This window comes from Solea senegalensis, linkage group LG19, assembly GCF_019176455.1.
Source record: "Solea senegalensis isolate Sse05_10M linkage group LG19, IFAPA_SoseM_1, whole genome shotgun sequence".
Lineage (NCBI taxonomy): Eukaryota > Metazoa > Chordata > Actinopteri > Pleuronectiformes > Soleidae > Solea > Solea senegalensis.
Genome location: NC_058038.1, coordinates 18,392,434 through 18,407,971, shown reverse-complemented (window position 1 = coordinate 18,407,971; position 15,538 = coordinate 18,392,434). Strand labels below are relative to the sequence as shown.

The 15,538-nt window shown below is 42.3% G+C and overlaps 1 protein-coding gene across 1 annotated transcript in view; it reads right to left on the bottom strand.

Moving 5' to 3' along the window:
- The window catches only part of wu:fb95e10 (microtubule-associated protein futsch), a 29,106-nt gene extending 20,734 nt beyond the window's left edge, over positions 1–8,372 (bottom strand). Inside the window, exon 1 of the mRNA XM_044051029.1 lies at positions 8,080–8,372. The gene's annotated coding sequence lies outside the window, so the exon portion shown is untranslated. The remainder of the gene's footprint in view (positions 1–8,079) is intronic.
- Positions 8,373–15,538: the final 7,166 nt, after the last annotated feature.

The window sequence follows — 15,538 nt, the reverse complement described above, 5'->3', positions numbered from 1 at the left end:
CAAAAGACTCTTCGCCTTTTCAACGCACAAGCCAGAATCAAAGAGCCCCCCCCACTCACTGCCTCTCTTTAGTCAGCCAACCGTTGCAGACCATGTTCAAATTGCTGTGGTAGAATCTGGACTCTGCTTTCACAGTACACAACTGTGTATACACACACACACACACACACACACACACTCACACTTGCATTCTGTGAGCCTTCTTCTATCCCCGGGGCCTACTCTAAATAGTAGTCAAAGAGAGGGATTGTGGGGGAAGGAAGCCATGGTGGGGGTAGGGGAGGGGAGATAGCAGAAAAGATGCAAAAAGAAAGTGAGCTTTTGTGGCTGATATCACCCCATAGCTAACACTGGCATTTACTCATGCAAGCTGGATATAATTACCCATGTCATAAATAATAAGAATAGAAGCTTCGAAGCAGGGCCGCAGAAATGGTGAGGTGTGAGAACCTTAGTTTGCCAGCACTGGTTTTGGAGGCATTTTTAATGAGCTTTCATTGGTCTCTGACCCTGAAATTGACATGCTTTCATCTCCACAAGCAGCTAACACTGGATACTTTGTAGCAGTGTTTGCTCTTTGACACTGCTAATAAACTGCCATCCTTCATGGGACACAGCCAAGGTTGAATTTACAAAGTACTCCTCATAAAGGAGAAAAACAAATGTCAACGCGAGCAGCTTCTTATCCTAAACAGCTGTTCATTTACTTTCAAACTGACTGATTATGGCACAATGAACTAAACCATAACGCACTCAAATATCTTTTTAATGCCTTTTGTGTGAAAATTGATTTTACGATAGTCTGTCATACATTTAGAAAATACAGTGGGTCCAAACTCATCTTTGGAAGGAGCACAACTCTGCAGAGGTACTTCAATCATTAAATCATATTATTATTATTTACTGTGTTCATGCTCATGGCTCCACTGCTCATGGGTAAGTGGGCTTATGCAAGTGGCCTCAGACTTGTGACTGTGACCAAAGGTGATTAAACTAATGGGGTCTATTTGTTTTGGTTTTTGTGTGTTTCACCCCTCCTCTCTGCAATGGGTGCAATGTCAGATACAAGATGCCCCACTCTGGCACAGGGCCTTACATTGTCCATTCATCCTAGATCACCATGTCTTCTCAGTCCAGTCGCCACATTATCTCTAGCTACACAGACACATAAGTATCCTTTGATAAACTGAATGTAGGTCAACCACAGATAATGATCAATGACCAATGTCATTAAATGTCTCATTTAAGCAACCGTCCAACACCCACTTATATTTGCTACAATTTAAAATCAAGACACATGGGAGACACAATAGACGTTTTAGCTGATCAATAAGCTAATCGACTATTAAAAAATCACAAACGCACACAATTTAAAAATAACTAGGATGGCAGAGTGTGGTACCTCGCATTAAGAAGTGGTACAAACCTCAGTTCAACCAGAACATTTCTGTGAAGACTTTGCATGCATGGGTTTTCTCTGACATCCTCCCACAGTCCAAAGACAGGGTGTACCCATCACTTACCTTGTGTCAGCTAAGATTTTCTCCCACTTATCTCGCAACACTCAAAGGATGAACAGTATAGATAATGGAGGGATATTCTGGCGGTGAGGTAAATGGCTGGAAGAGGGGGGGAATGTAAATTCAAGAGTAGTGCAACTGACAGGGAGAGAGATCCATCTTTGTTGCTTAGATAAGTGAATCGAAAGCAAATATGTAAAGCTACCACTCCCCGTCGCAACATGTCTCATCTACTCTCGGTCACAAACACTAGCACTACACAAACAGCTGCAACAGTTGCCATCAGTTATAGCCACATGTTTAAATGTTTAAAGAAGAGTTGCTTGAAGACAATATTTCCAGTCAATAGATCCATTCTGTCTATAAAGGAAGCTCTCGCTGGGTCTCTTGTCATTACTGTAAAGAAACTTACGTAAGAGCACTCACAGGATCACAGCAAACCCTTTCAACGATGAAACTTCACTTATGCCCACCACTACCACAACCACTGACTCTCTCCCCAAGCCACTAGGAGGTTTGCTCCATAAGTCACCAAGTCCACCTCAACACCAGCACACATCATCATGGCTGATTGGAGGAAGCACCTAAGCACCAGTAATCAGACAAGAGGTTGATTAAAACATGATATAAGCTGCATCTAAACTGTTGATGTACAGTATCTGTTCATTTGAAAACAAGAGCTTTCAGATAAAGATGTGTGTTTCAGCTCCACAGCATTAAAAATGCCTACCTGATGACCCTTCAGGTATAGTGGGCATCTAAGCTATTTGCTTAGGTTTAGAAAGCACCACAAACAAGAAACAACAATGGTGAAAAGTAAGATTCCTGTTATGAGGTCGATGACAAGGTGAAACTGACACTGGGAGGAAGTGTTTGAAGAGGTTTTCATTCATGGCTGAGAGTCAAAACCAATCAGGAAGTGAATTTAACCCTCTCATCATTCCCACAGGTCTTAATTCCTGCCCATCGAGACTAAAACTGAGACAGCAGCATTTTCAAATGTCTCTCGTTCTCAGCGCTTCCACAATTTGGAAGGCACACAAATCTGGAGAATTCATGCATTTTAAAATGAGAATGGAGTCATGCGGATGTAGCTCTGGTTAAATGCAGATGGGGGTTACCACTAATATCACAGCCTCAATTGACTTGATGCTAATCACAGCTTTCACATCCCCCAAACACCAGTGACCTGTGAGGTCAGAAAGCTGCCTCTGTCCTGTACACAAATAAACACAAAACAAAGCCTGCTGCTCTCCGTGGTATTCACCACAGAAAGGGGGAGAGCTCAGCAAGCAGGGCGGGCGAGTGGGTGAGGAAGGAAGCAAGACAGAAAGAAGGTGGGTTGCTCAAACTGGATAATGAGAAATTATGATAAAAATGGTTATCATGCTTTTACACACAGTTTACACACTCTTACGTTCAAATTCAATATCACTAGAACACACACAAAACAGCTGAATGAAAACTTACAAATGTAACCTCAGATGAAGATAGATGTAAATGTGCGTCTTCCAATTCCATTACTTATCCAGACAGAGGGACCTCAACAAGCACATACACCAGTCTACCCACTGTAGTACAGTCACTCCTACACGTTGAAGTCCAGTGGGTCAGTGGGCTGCTGCGATGCTCAATAAGACAAACTGAGGCTGAACAAAGGCCCCGCTGAGAGGAAGGAACAAGTCCTGCTCTGTGTCTGTTGATTACTTGGCTGCTAGTGTGTGTGTGTGTGTGAGAGAGAGAGACAGCAGATTGTGTGACAGACACCTGGATCACGCAAACATGTGATCAGAGAGGTTGGCACTAATCCCTAGGACTCTTTGGAGGTTCTCACACAATGTTCTCAGGTGAATACTTAATTGAAATTAAGGGATTATAGGCCTACAAACAGTAAAAAAAGAAAAGAAAACAGCTTTGTTAATTAAGCTCCACATAATGTAGTAGTGCAAAAAAACAAACAAACAATAAATCAATATTGATTTACAGTTATTAGGTCCAGCACTGGTGATGAAGACAATCATAGTTCAGGGCTGTACGTAGTGTGTATTCACGCCACCATCCCACCTAACGAACACCCAACAAGTTGATGCACACAACGCAGACCCGACCCTCCCATAGTGCGTCCACGCTCTGAGAAACTCGCCCCCCCGGGGACAGCTGATTAACACATGGCCGATCTTGTTAACTCCGGACAAAGAGAGAGGCTAATCTCATACAGTTGGACTTGACTGTCCTCAAAAAGTTCACCGACACAGCTACAGGGACCGAGAGCAAGAGGAACATAGAGAAGCCCAAGAACGAGGGATTGATTTGCAGCAGAAAACAGACGCCTCAGTATGTCCCAGAAACTAGACAATACTGTGGGGAGGCAAGGCTGGAGGGTCCATCAGCCCCAAAACAAAAAGGCCCCACCAGTGAGGGCTCTACTACAGCCTGGCTGAGCTCCACCGCCTACAGGGACGACCAGCAGGGAAGAGCAGAGCTACACTGCGTGGATATTGATTGCACACAAGAAAGTGGGGAGCATCTCCACAGATGGGCAGGAAAGAGAAAGAGAGAGAGAGACAGACAGACAGACAGACAAAGGAAGTGCATTAGTCAGGCAGGTTCCCCTGATGCTGTTAGTCCACTCCCTGGGGAGATAAGAGAGAGATGGCAGTGACAAGGTTATAGGAGAGGACAAAAAAAATAGAGGGGTGGGGGTAATGAAGAAAAGTAAGAAACAGCAAGACAAGAAGAGAGATAGAGCACCCAACACAGAATCTAAGGCTAATTTGTAACTTGAAGAGCTGCTGGATCATCTCCATAATGGGCCGTCTGCCCACAAACAAGCTCCTCTCTGGGGGTAAATGAGATCAGGCCAGCCCAGGACCAGCTGGTGGCTTGGATCACTGACACCAGATAGAGCAGATACAGAGATGGAGGAAGAGGGCAGAACCAAGGCATCTGGACAGAATGGCAGAAACACGCCCAAGAGGCTCTGGTGCTCTCTTGAGATTCTGCACGAGAGACACGAACACATGAACACAAAGTACAAGTGGGACGGCCGTGTCCATAAGAGGATTATGTCATCGTGTTTGAAGTACAACAAGGCACGTTCCAGATGGAATCCAATCTCTCAAAGGAAGACAGACAGGTTGAATGCTTGACCACACTAGCACCTACTAACTACAGCTTTTTGGAGGAAACCACACGTCATGCAGTCGGTCTTAAAATGTCACTCTGACCACAGCACAACCAATTGTGAAGTACATTCAACATTTCACACAGAGATAATGACGTATCCTTACAGCAGCAAACACATGCACTGAGAATGCAAGGCTTGGTTCAAATATCACCAAGAGAAATTGAAATGACAGTCTAACAAATTGGCCTCTACAGCTGCTTATAATAAAAGGAGCCTATCGTTGTGTCAGCAGTGTCTGGCACAAATGCCTGTCATTCCACACCGGGCAATATGAGGGCATGCTGGGTATCCTCCAAAATAATTACGACGTCATCAGACACCAGGCCAAACCAGTAGATGTACAGCAATGCCAGTATAAATATAAGATGGCGAAGCAAACTGAATTTCTGACAGCAAACGTCATTTTGGCCGCATTTTGCCATCTCCAAGGCTGCATCACACCAAACAACCAGGTCCTGCTTACACACTGTGCCATAAAAAATTTTGGTCTTGAAGCCTAGCAACAGGGCTGTGAACCACATCCATTATCCATCCTCCCACCAGAGGAATTCAGAGCGTCCAAACACAGAAAATTACTGCAGCTGCTGGCAAATGCAGCCTCAAAAGCCACGCCGCCAATTGCCAACTGCATGCCCTGACAACTGTGACACCACGGGCCGCTACTGTGACTGGGAGCACAGGCGACAGGAGAGTTTATCTCTGCTTTATCTTCGCTGTGCAAATTGACCGCGGTGCCCCTGGTGGTTTCCTCAAACCTCAATCACCCAGAAAACAGCGGAGGAAATGCAGCCAAACACACAGTTTCTGTTGTTGTTTTGATAAAAACTCAAAACAAGACATTATTGTGTAGCTGTTGCCAAGGCTTAGTGAAAATAGGGTAAGAGACGTCATTTTTAAAGTGCAAGGGTCATGCGGTTCAAGCTGAAAAGAAGCCTGCGGATGACCAGAGGCACAGGCCTGCCCTTGTCACAATGAAAAGCTGGGGAGGGGATTTCATTCTGAGTCACACACTCACCCCAACACCAGTCCTTAGGCTAAGCACAAACTAATACAGACATCTATTAATGCAACAATCATCTCCCTCTCTCAAGACTGAGGCAGGGGTCAAGGAGCCAGCTGGGGGTAAAATAGGTCATTAAAATTTAAATTGCCCTAAAAGACATGCTCATGAAAGACATTCTATTTGGAATAAATTATTTGGTGGTAATCTTTGAGTATGTTCTGTGTGGAATAATGAGAAGAGTCACAATGTTGGTTAAAATGTACATCTAAATTATAACTTATTATATAATTACGTCGGAAAATCTAGAACTAAAACCTAGGACTGTCATTATCACCTATAATTTTATGAGTTTGGGGGTGGAAGTAACACTTGCTTTCATTACCGATTAATCTGACAAAGATTTTCTTTAAATTTAAGGGAAACAAATGATCTGTTCAATATTATATGAAAAATTATCACATTGAAATTGAAAATGTGAATATCAAAGTTAAAAGAGACCAAACTGATGTTAAACGCCAACAAAAACAACAAAAATTATACATTTCAAATAATGGAAAATATAAAGAAAAATTGAATTAATGACACTTATTATTAGATATTATTATCATTAATTAAAAGCTACTAAATAAGTGATCAATAACCCTCTAACAAAATGGGTTCCAGCATCTCTGTGTGAGAGGGATTGTTTCAGACAGTGGCAGACGTCTGCTCTCACTCTTCACAGTGTCTCACACTGTAGACACTCACATCCTTTATTCTAGCTCTTCCAATTAACTGTAGTCTACTAATAACAATAGACCGAGTGATGAATCCAGATAAAAACACAAAGCAGAAGAACATGCAGTCCACACATCACAACTGAGGTTTTTACACCTCATGTCTAGAAACCTATCACATTTATAATGATGAGCTTTATTTCTTTATTTCAAGTATAGTGAAAAACTAATCCTCTACACACACAGAAGCCCTGTGGCCATAATCCTCATCCTGCTAATCTTTAAAATAACTTCATAAGAACAGAATGTTTCTTTTAATGGCAGCTAAATTTGATTTCGCATTATTGCATTACGCTGCCCGTCTGTCCTCCATTTCCCTGCCTCATCCACCAACACTGTGAGTCAGCCTTTCTCTCATCCATGCACTGGAAGGGGTTGTGGACTAGCTGGGGCTTAGCCCACCTCTGACTTAAGAGTCCTGAAGTGGCTCCAAGCCCTGTGCGGCATAAAAAGTGCTCATATTAGTCGCCCTGGGATGCCATTTACTCAGGCTGACATCAATACCCCATGGTCGATCGCCCCACATTATTGGCCGACCCATGCCCACTGTGGCCACAAAGCCTGAGACAATTTATGTCACTGTCTGTGGCACCTCGGAGGAAGCGAATGGAGCTGCGGGTTAAGGATAAAGATTTTTAATGTCTGCATGTTATTAAATGCTCTTGGCCAGGCTTTGGGAGCTGGCAGCGGGGTTTTTTTTCTCTTCCCCATTGTTCTGCAGAGAGCAGTGTAATCTGTCTTGTTGCATTCACTCACCAAAAAGACTCAGTGAAGGAGCAGCTACAGCCCCCACCAGCCTCAACTCACACTCCACAATAGCTGATCACTTTTTTTGGGGGGGGGGTGACATTAATCACCTCTGATTACATGCCAGATGAAGTCTGTGCAAAACGCTCTCAGGAGTATTTCTGGTTTAAACTCCCAAGGATCAGATGGAATTGTTGCTTCTACAAATGCTTTAACTGTAACTGTGTTTGTTTAAAGGAAAAGTGAGTGGGCATCTGCTCATTTATAAGGCGAGTGCAACATTTCTCACACAACACTGGGCCCAGCGCAGAACAATGGGCATCCGCGATGGAGGATGGAGAGCGAGGGGGAGATAAGAACTAAAAGTTCAAAAAGAGGGAAAAGCAGGCTAAATGTTCGCACTCGAAAGGCCAAAGTGTCCTGTAAACATTAAAAAGCGTTCATTTTAAACATGGAATGTGCTTTAGATTGAGAGTAAAAGACCTGCTGAGCACTTCCAGCTCTCACGCTGTCTGCCACCGCCCCATCACACGCTTTCCACCCGAATTCAAAGTGAAAAGCGAGGACGGTTCAGCCATTATGTATATTTAATAACACCCAAACTGTTTCTCTGGCATATTTAGCAGAAATTATCATTCACCATGAGACATACCATAACGCCCTACGCACAGTTAGGTGTGGGGAAAATTAGCAGCTACAAGTAATAACGTGTCGGACACGCGAGGCTCTCACATTTGCAGCGAAAAAGTAAAAAAAATCAAGTCAGTTTTAATTCATGTCAATTACACACGTAGCAGTAATGTGGCGTTAGCATGCTAGCTACAGCTAAAACAATATCGTCCTTACCAGTCAGTCAGTGCAGCGGCGAGCTAGCAAAATTCTCTCCAGCTACGCCCAGTGTTAGCGTGAACACCCCGAGCGAATCCTCGCGTCAGAAAAGACACGACAAAAAAAAGAAGGAGAGTCGCGATAACAATGGAGAAGAAGAGGAAGAAGAGGAAGAACAGACAGCGGAGTGGAACGAGCCTAGCCGACAGACAAGAAACTTGTGGGTCTCCGGCGCCGTTTCTCTCAAGTGATGCGCGTTCACACACTGAGAGGAAGAAAAGAGGAGAATGACGCTTCAGACCACACTCACTCACACACACACACACACACACACACATCGTAGACCGGTGAACGGATGGATGGACAGGCGGAGGAGAGGGCTGATGCCTTCAGGGGCCCATGAAAAAAAATCGGAAGAATAGAAAGAAGCTAATAAAAATGTTTTAGCTGTTGTAACCGTATTAACCCTACACACACTATGAATGAGCCAGAACTGGCAACAGCACACGCATAATGATTCACCAGCAGCTAATTATGTGATCAAGAAAACAACATTATCTTTGTTAGCACTAAAGAAGACAGACAGAAACACTGTCATGTGTGTAATGTTCATCTAAATCTAATGTTAAGACTTTAAACAGTAAGTGTGATTCCTATAAACCAGTGGTTCTCAAATGTTTTATATTACTATGTATCTGTTTTTTACTTTTATACTTATATACTTCTATCTATCTATCTATCTATGTATATATATATCTATCTATCTACCTATGTATCTATCTATCTATCTATCTATGTATCTATCTATGTATCTATCTATCTGTAAGTACCACCTGAGAAAATATTGAGCTCTTGAATTAACATCATTATCACCAACGTTAAAATACAGTGGTGTAAATAGGCCGAGCAAAGTCAGTTGACTTTTCACAGGAGGCAGATTTATTTATTCCCAATGAGACAATTTACTCTCATCATCATCCTCTTCATCACATATGCTTCACACACCTGTATAGTCACATTAGATTAAGATGAAGGTGCGGTCAAAATCCCTTAGCTCCACTCCGATCCCATACCCTGGTATATACAGTAGAACAGCAATTATAATTTTCCTCCAAGTACCACCAGAGAAAGCTGATGTACCACTGATGGTACACATACCACAGTTTGAGAATCACAAGAAAAGGCATGAGAATGCATAGATGTGTATGCGTTTGCATCACTGTCTGCATGATGGTCTTTTGCTCTTGAAAGATCTTGAAACATGCTACTGTATACAGTGTACGTACATTTCGAGTTATTTGTTATATTTACCATATTAACTGTTCTTTATGTAAACTAGGACACCTGAGCCATGTCCTCCAGCAGGGGTTTAAGTATATTCCTTGACTTTGACAAGCATCTTCTGTCTCTGCCCGAGGTATTAAAATCCTCCTTCCACCACTTCCAAAACCTACCAATAAAAGTTATTTGTTATAGCTATGTTATAAAAGAAAAACAACAACTGAATATTATGTATCTATATGTATCAGGGCGCCACCAGATGTGTTGTTTTTATGTCTGTGATCATTGGCTTTTGGACTGGAATGATGTGACTGAAAGCGTATCTATTATATATTAGCCAGCTGTTCATGAGTTCAACTCATACAACATGTATGTAATGTTCAAACACGTCATGAATAAACCTGAAACCTCAATGTGAAATGAATGAATTGTGTTTCACTAAAGTGATTGACACATAATGACACATAATCCTGACCTGTTTGGTCATTATAGCATTGCTAAAACAAACAGTGGCCTGCACTATGTAACACTATTATTGCACATTACATTCATTAGGATTCCTTGAAGAAAAGTCCAGAGTCTAGAGGTTTAGGACAAGTATAATTAACATGCTCTACACACCGAGCGGAAGCATGAGGTGTTAATAGGGGTCATCAGTTCACCGGGAATCCATTACAAGTTAGTTCCGGCTATGCCCACAAGTATTTACACACCTAAATGAAGTACAACAGTTCAATTAAATAAAGTTACCAGCTTCAGCCATTACAGACATAATGTATTTGATCAGCTGTGACCACATTTAAAAAGAGACATCAATAGAGACATTAAAATATCTTTTGTTAGTCCAATAAGATTTGCAATTTTCCATTTACCTTTATGAATAACAATAAAATAGTAATAATAACAATAATAATACAGTAAATGGAGGATGGTATGGTGGCTTGGCTTGTTAAATCTGACTAAATAAAGATGACTTACCCTTCACTTTTTTCTTACAGGAGCTTTCTGCAAGTCCATGAAGGCAACACTCATCACCTAAGCGCGCCATGCCGAAATTGAAAGGGGTGAATAGCGAATAGCAGGGGGACTCTGCTTTCTCCTGGAGTAGCCAATTGCCTCACAGGCTGGGGGATTATTCAAATGGAGGATGATGTCACCCCTTGCAAGTCACCCTACTGTCTTGCCTGGGTTTCTCCCGGTTGTCTGTTGCCCTCCCTCGAAGGCCCCTGCACCCCTTTCTCTACCCTCTTCAAGCCCTTTTCTTCTTCTCTCCATGCATGACTGCACACACACACACACACACACACACACATAAATCACTCTCACTTAAACGGTGCATTACAGCTGCCTCACATGCATCAAGTTGCCCTCATCGTCTGCCCCTCATTGTGACTTCAAACACACATCAGACCTGTTGCAACATGATCATTTTACACATTTTTACATATATTTTATACGAGGTATCTCCCATAGAATTGAAGGAGAGGCACATTTGCATCCTTCTTTGTCTTAATACAACAACTCTTAGATGTTTAGAACTGATGCAGCAAAAAAATGGGCGCTGAAAATTGGAAGAAACCAGTTGAACAGGGGTGAGCTCATCAGCACCATCAACACACACTGGAGCAGCAGATACAGTGTGACAGCCTTTAGGTTAAGTCTTGTGTTTTCTCTCAGTCACAATGAGTCACTGAGGGGCGTTGTTTCATCGCTTAAATGCTTTTGTTTCAGTGTGCCACGTTCCTCACCAGAGCGGGGCTTTTCATCAGAGAGAGAGAAGAGAGTGTGAGAGGGCATGCTGCCTGTCTGCCTGTCTGCCTGCTGTGCTGATGCTGCTGCTGCTGCTGCTGCTGCTGCTGCTGCTGGGGGCTGAGCAGCCGCCAATCCCAGTGTCTACATGAGCCAGGCTTTTGTGTGCTGCTCTGTTCTGGATAGGCTTCAAGCCTGTTGAGACTACGGTGCACCCTTTTCCAAATGCTGAAGGGGGGGGATTTGGCCAGACATTGCTTCTCTGAGCTCAGAGTGGAATGGTTCTAACCTTAAAAAGAGAAAAGAAAAAAAATCTCTGGCAATGCACCTGGCTGGAAAAAGACCCTCATTACTTGGTGTCTATCTACGTTTTTCAGATTTCCAGAGGAAGTTTTGTTTGAGCTCCTCCAGAGTGGCCTGACTTCAGTCTGCTTTACAGATCAGAGGAGTGTATTTGTATTCTAGGGATAGAAATATTATCTTTATGATTATTTTCTTGGGTGAAATGGGTGAAAAATCTTAACATCAACGTGTGTTTTCCTCAAGTTTGCTGTTGTAGAGAGTAAAGATTAAATCATGTATTTTAAACTAAAAACAATTATTTTTAGTCAATTATTAAATGAACTTTTCATTTGTTTCTACTGTTGAATCATGATTCAAGGTCATCACACCCACAATTATTAAAAATAATTATAAATGTATAAGTATAGATATGAATGTAATGAAAACCAGAGTTGAGAATGACGCCCTATACACCACTGCAGCTATATGTGGATTTCATAGTGCATGTGATCGCGGAGGTGTGAACGCAAACATGGATGGAGACAGCAGGAAGAGGGTGGGATTCCTTGAGGTGCCTGCTGGCTTGATGCTGATGGACGTATTGGCATGGTCCACCAGGCGCAACAAAGAGAGGAAGGTGTTTTTTTCCACATACAGGCAGTGGTGTGCGGCAGGAAGAGGCAGGAAGAGGCAGGAAGAGGCAGGGCCGTGTACCCTGCGACACAGTTCCCGTGTTATTTATCTCATTGTTTTTTCCCCCTGGCTAAGAGTCCAGCTGGGGCAGCCACAGCACAAAAGGGCTGGCACTCAGTCAAGCCCCAAACCCTGGCCTCCGGTCAGGGAGGTCTTCTACGACCTCACACAACAACCTTGTACTTAACAAGCACAAGGTACAGCGAGGGCTTCCATTTCTTACTGAGACGCTGTGTATTTCAGCGTGTACGAGTCAGATTGTGCCGAGGTTTGAATCATACTAATCAGCCAACCTCACAAAAACAAAAACACACAAGAAGGGAGGTGGCGCTGTACCGAGAGACACACCCATCGCATCAGACGCAGCTGCCATCTTTTTTCTGGAGATATTCATAAATCAAATCCCTCTCGACACAAGTGGCTCCACAATGCACGAGAGGTGTTACCACTTCACTCTCTAATGTGAATATAATTATGTCTCTGCAACACTATATGGCCGCGTGTGTGTGTGTGTGTGTGTGTGTAAACACCACGCACACACACAGGTTAGCACTCGCCGGTGTGGCTGCTCTCTTTGCACAGAACTGACTCCGCGAGGAGCACAACATGCCAGCACAGCATATCATTAACATGCAGAATGCTTCTGCGCCCGCTGACAGCAACACATGAAAGGGATGCACAGACAGTACAGGAGAACGCGAATGAACGCACAGTTATTATAGATTGTGTGGGCCTGACATCGTGTACATGAATCCTCCGTGTGCAACAACCTTTCAACCTGTAAACTCAGGGTTCATATTCCTTATACGTCGCTGTTGTTTTTTAATCATTGATCGTGGCCGTGGCTAAAAGGCCTCGTCTAAGTGTGCGCTCTCCCCATCTGAGTCTGTTTATTCAGCTCTACCTTGAAACCTGATGAAGTCCAGGGCAGGCTGACCAGTTCCTGTCACTCTGATTCTAAGTGCTTTGTCTTAGCCATGGAAGCCTCCCCGAGTAAATAATGCATGGGAGCACTAAGCATATTGGACAACTCTACCACTCCAGCGCACTAAGAGGACTGGGTGTGTGCACGTACAGTCTATGTGGGCCTGCAGTCTTTGGCTGTTTCCTAACCTCGTGTTGGGAGGTGAGACAGTTTGTGATAATGGTGCATTTGAAGGTGAAACACTTTAATTATACTCAGCATTATTTATCTTTAATGGAGGAAGCAAACTGCTCTCTTTCTTAATGCGTTGGTCTGCCTCCGCTCCTCAAAGTGCCCGTGTTTTAGCTCCATCTTATTTCTTCATTGCCTATGGATTGCATTGATTTTCTGGGACTGGTTAGCAGCACAGTGGCTGCAGACTGATCCTGCTCTCTCCCTCTAGTGGTGTCAAACCACCACAGCATACAGTAGTGGTGGTCTCACGTTTGAAAAAATGGACTTTGTGTTGAAACTGAGATATGCAGCTCCTATGTGTGAACAAAAAAAACATTAAATCAAACATTCACAAAGTCTGTTTTTTTTGTTTAAATGTCAGCCATTCAAAATGTCAAATTAACATTTTTAATTATTAAATAATATGAATATAAAATTGCTTATCCCAGATCCTATTAGTTTATAAGCATTGAATTCAGGTTAAGTTAGATTAGAATGGATTAGATTAGATTTAATAAATCCCACACTGGGCGAATGCTCTTATTCCAGCAACAGAAGGGGGGACAGGGGGATAATCAAGTATCAAGTTAGGAATAGAATAAACTATAAAATAGGACAAATGTAAAGTGTAAAAATGCAGGATTACTGCACAGATTATAGCGACAGAGACGGGAAGTAAAGTTTACAGGTGGACAGTGTAACTGATCCTGTGTGTGATAGTTTGGAGGCTTTATAAGCAGAAATAAGAAAATCACAGGTGTAAATATTTAAAATGAATGTTCATTTACCGTCTTCTTCACTTTTAAATTGCATGTTCGGTCACCGTTGCGATGTTTAAATGAGCATTTATGTCAAATGTTATTATACAGTCTGGTTTAAAATCTAATATGGAAGATATAGAAACAGTAACTAACTAATGTACTTTTGACTTTTTGTGGGGGTATTTTGTGGCAACAGGATGATCTATGAAGTAATTTGACACTAATTTCTTAAAGAGACCACTATAAATAAGAATTTGGGTCACTGAGCTGCTCAGTAACACTGCACTGTAAATTCATCTAAGCTGTGGATAAAAAAACCTAAAACGACTTATCATGAGTTTCCAGTTTATTTTGCTGATGTGCACTTTCATTCAGAAAGCAGCATCGTCACTGAAAACATAAACATACATGAGGGTAAAAAGCTGTACAACGCTCTACTAAAATATGAACTAAACACTATTTACCAAAATACTCACAAAATGAGATAAAAAAAAAATAATAACTAAATAAGGCAGAATACAGAGTGTAAGAAAACAAACCAAAGAGAGAACAACAATAATACGGCTGCTAATCAATCACAATCGCATGAACGCACCTTCCCAGAAGAACATTAACAGTTACATACAGTGGTTCATTCCATTTGGCTGTATAGCTCCCAAGTGACACATTTACATCAAATGAAGCTGTACATCACTCTCCATCAAGTGCAAATAAGTCGAACACGGACACAGACGTGACCTGTTGTGACTGTAAACAATATCCGTCAATGTATGTAAACAAACAAATAATAAAAATAAAAAAACACATCTCAAATCTTCTTTGTTCCCTTTTATCCTGATCAGATTTTGTGCAGTGAACGTCCCTGTACCATTGAACAGTGCCCTTCGTCTGACCCCGCACAGCATGCTGGAATAACTTCATGCAGTTCAACACGGTTCTATTCTAACAGCGATATTTCTTTTAAATAAGTAAGTGTCGATAAAGATGTGCCGGTTTATCGAGATGCCCTCAAAACCGAGCTTGAATTTCTGACATAAACATCATTTAACATTCGAAATGTCCAGTTTAAAACAAAAAACAGCATGAGAACGACTTTTTCCAGTGGCTTCTTAGCTGGTGAGTCAGGCTAAGCTGAGGAGTGTAATAAAGAACTAACATGCACATAATTGCAATTGAGCTCGTTATAAAATATAAATAAGGCAGAAGCATTAAAACATTCAAGTACAGTGCAGCGGAAGTCGAGCAGGATGGAGACGACAAACATTTACATTTTGATGAAATGTGATAAGGTTTATGATAATAACTCATAAAAAAGGCAAGTTACTGCTCTTTGCCTTTGTAAGGCAGCAGAGTGTAACCCAATGTGCTCAAGTTCATTTGTTTTTTAACGCCAAAACATTTAACCTCAAGCATCACGTGACATGAGTCCTGATCTTGAATGGAGGTGTTTTTTTTTGTTTCAGTGCATTAGAGAAAACCCGGCTCATACATATTGATGAGCGAGTGGTTGGCTGCGGGGCTCGTCCGTCCCCGTGCAGCCGGCATCTCCCCGCAGTCACAGGTGTACGTGAAA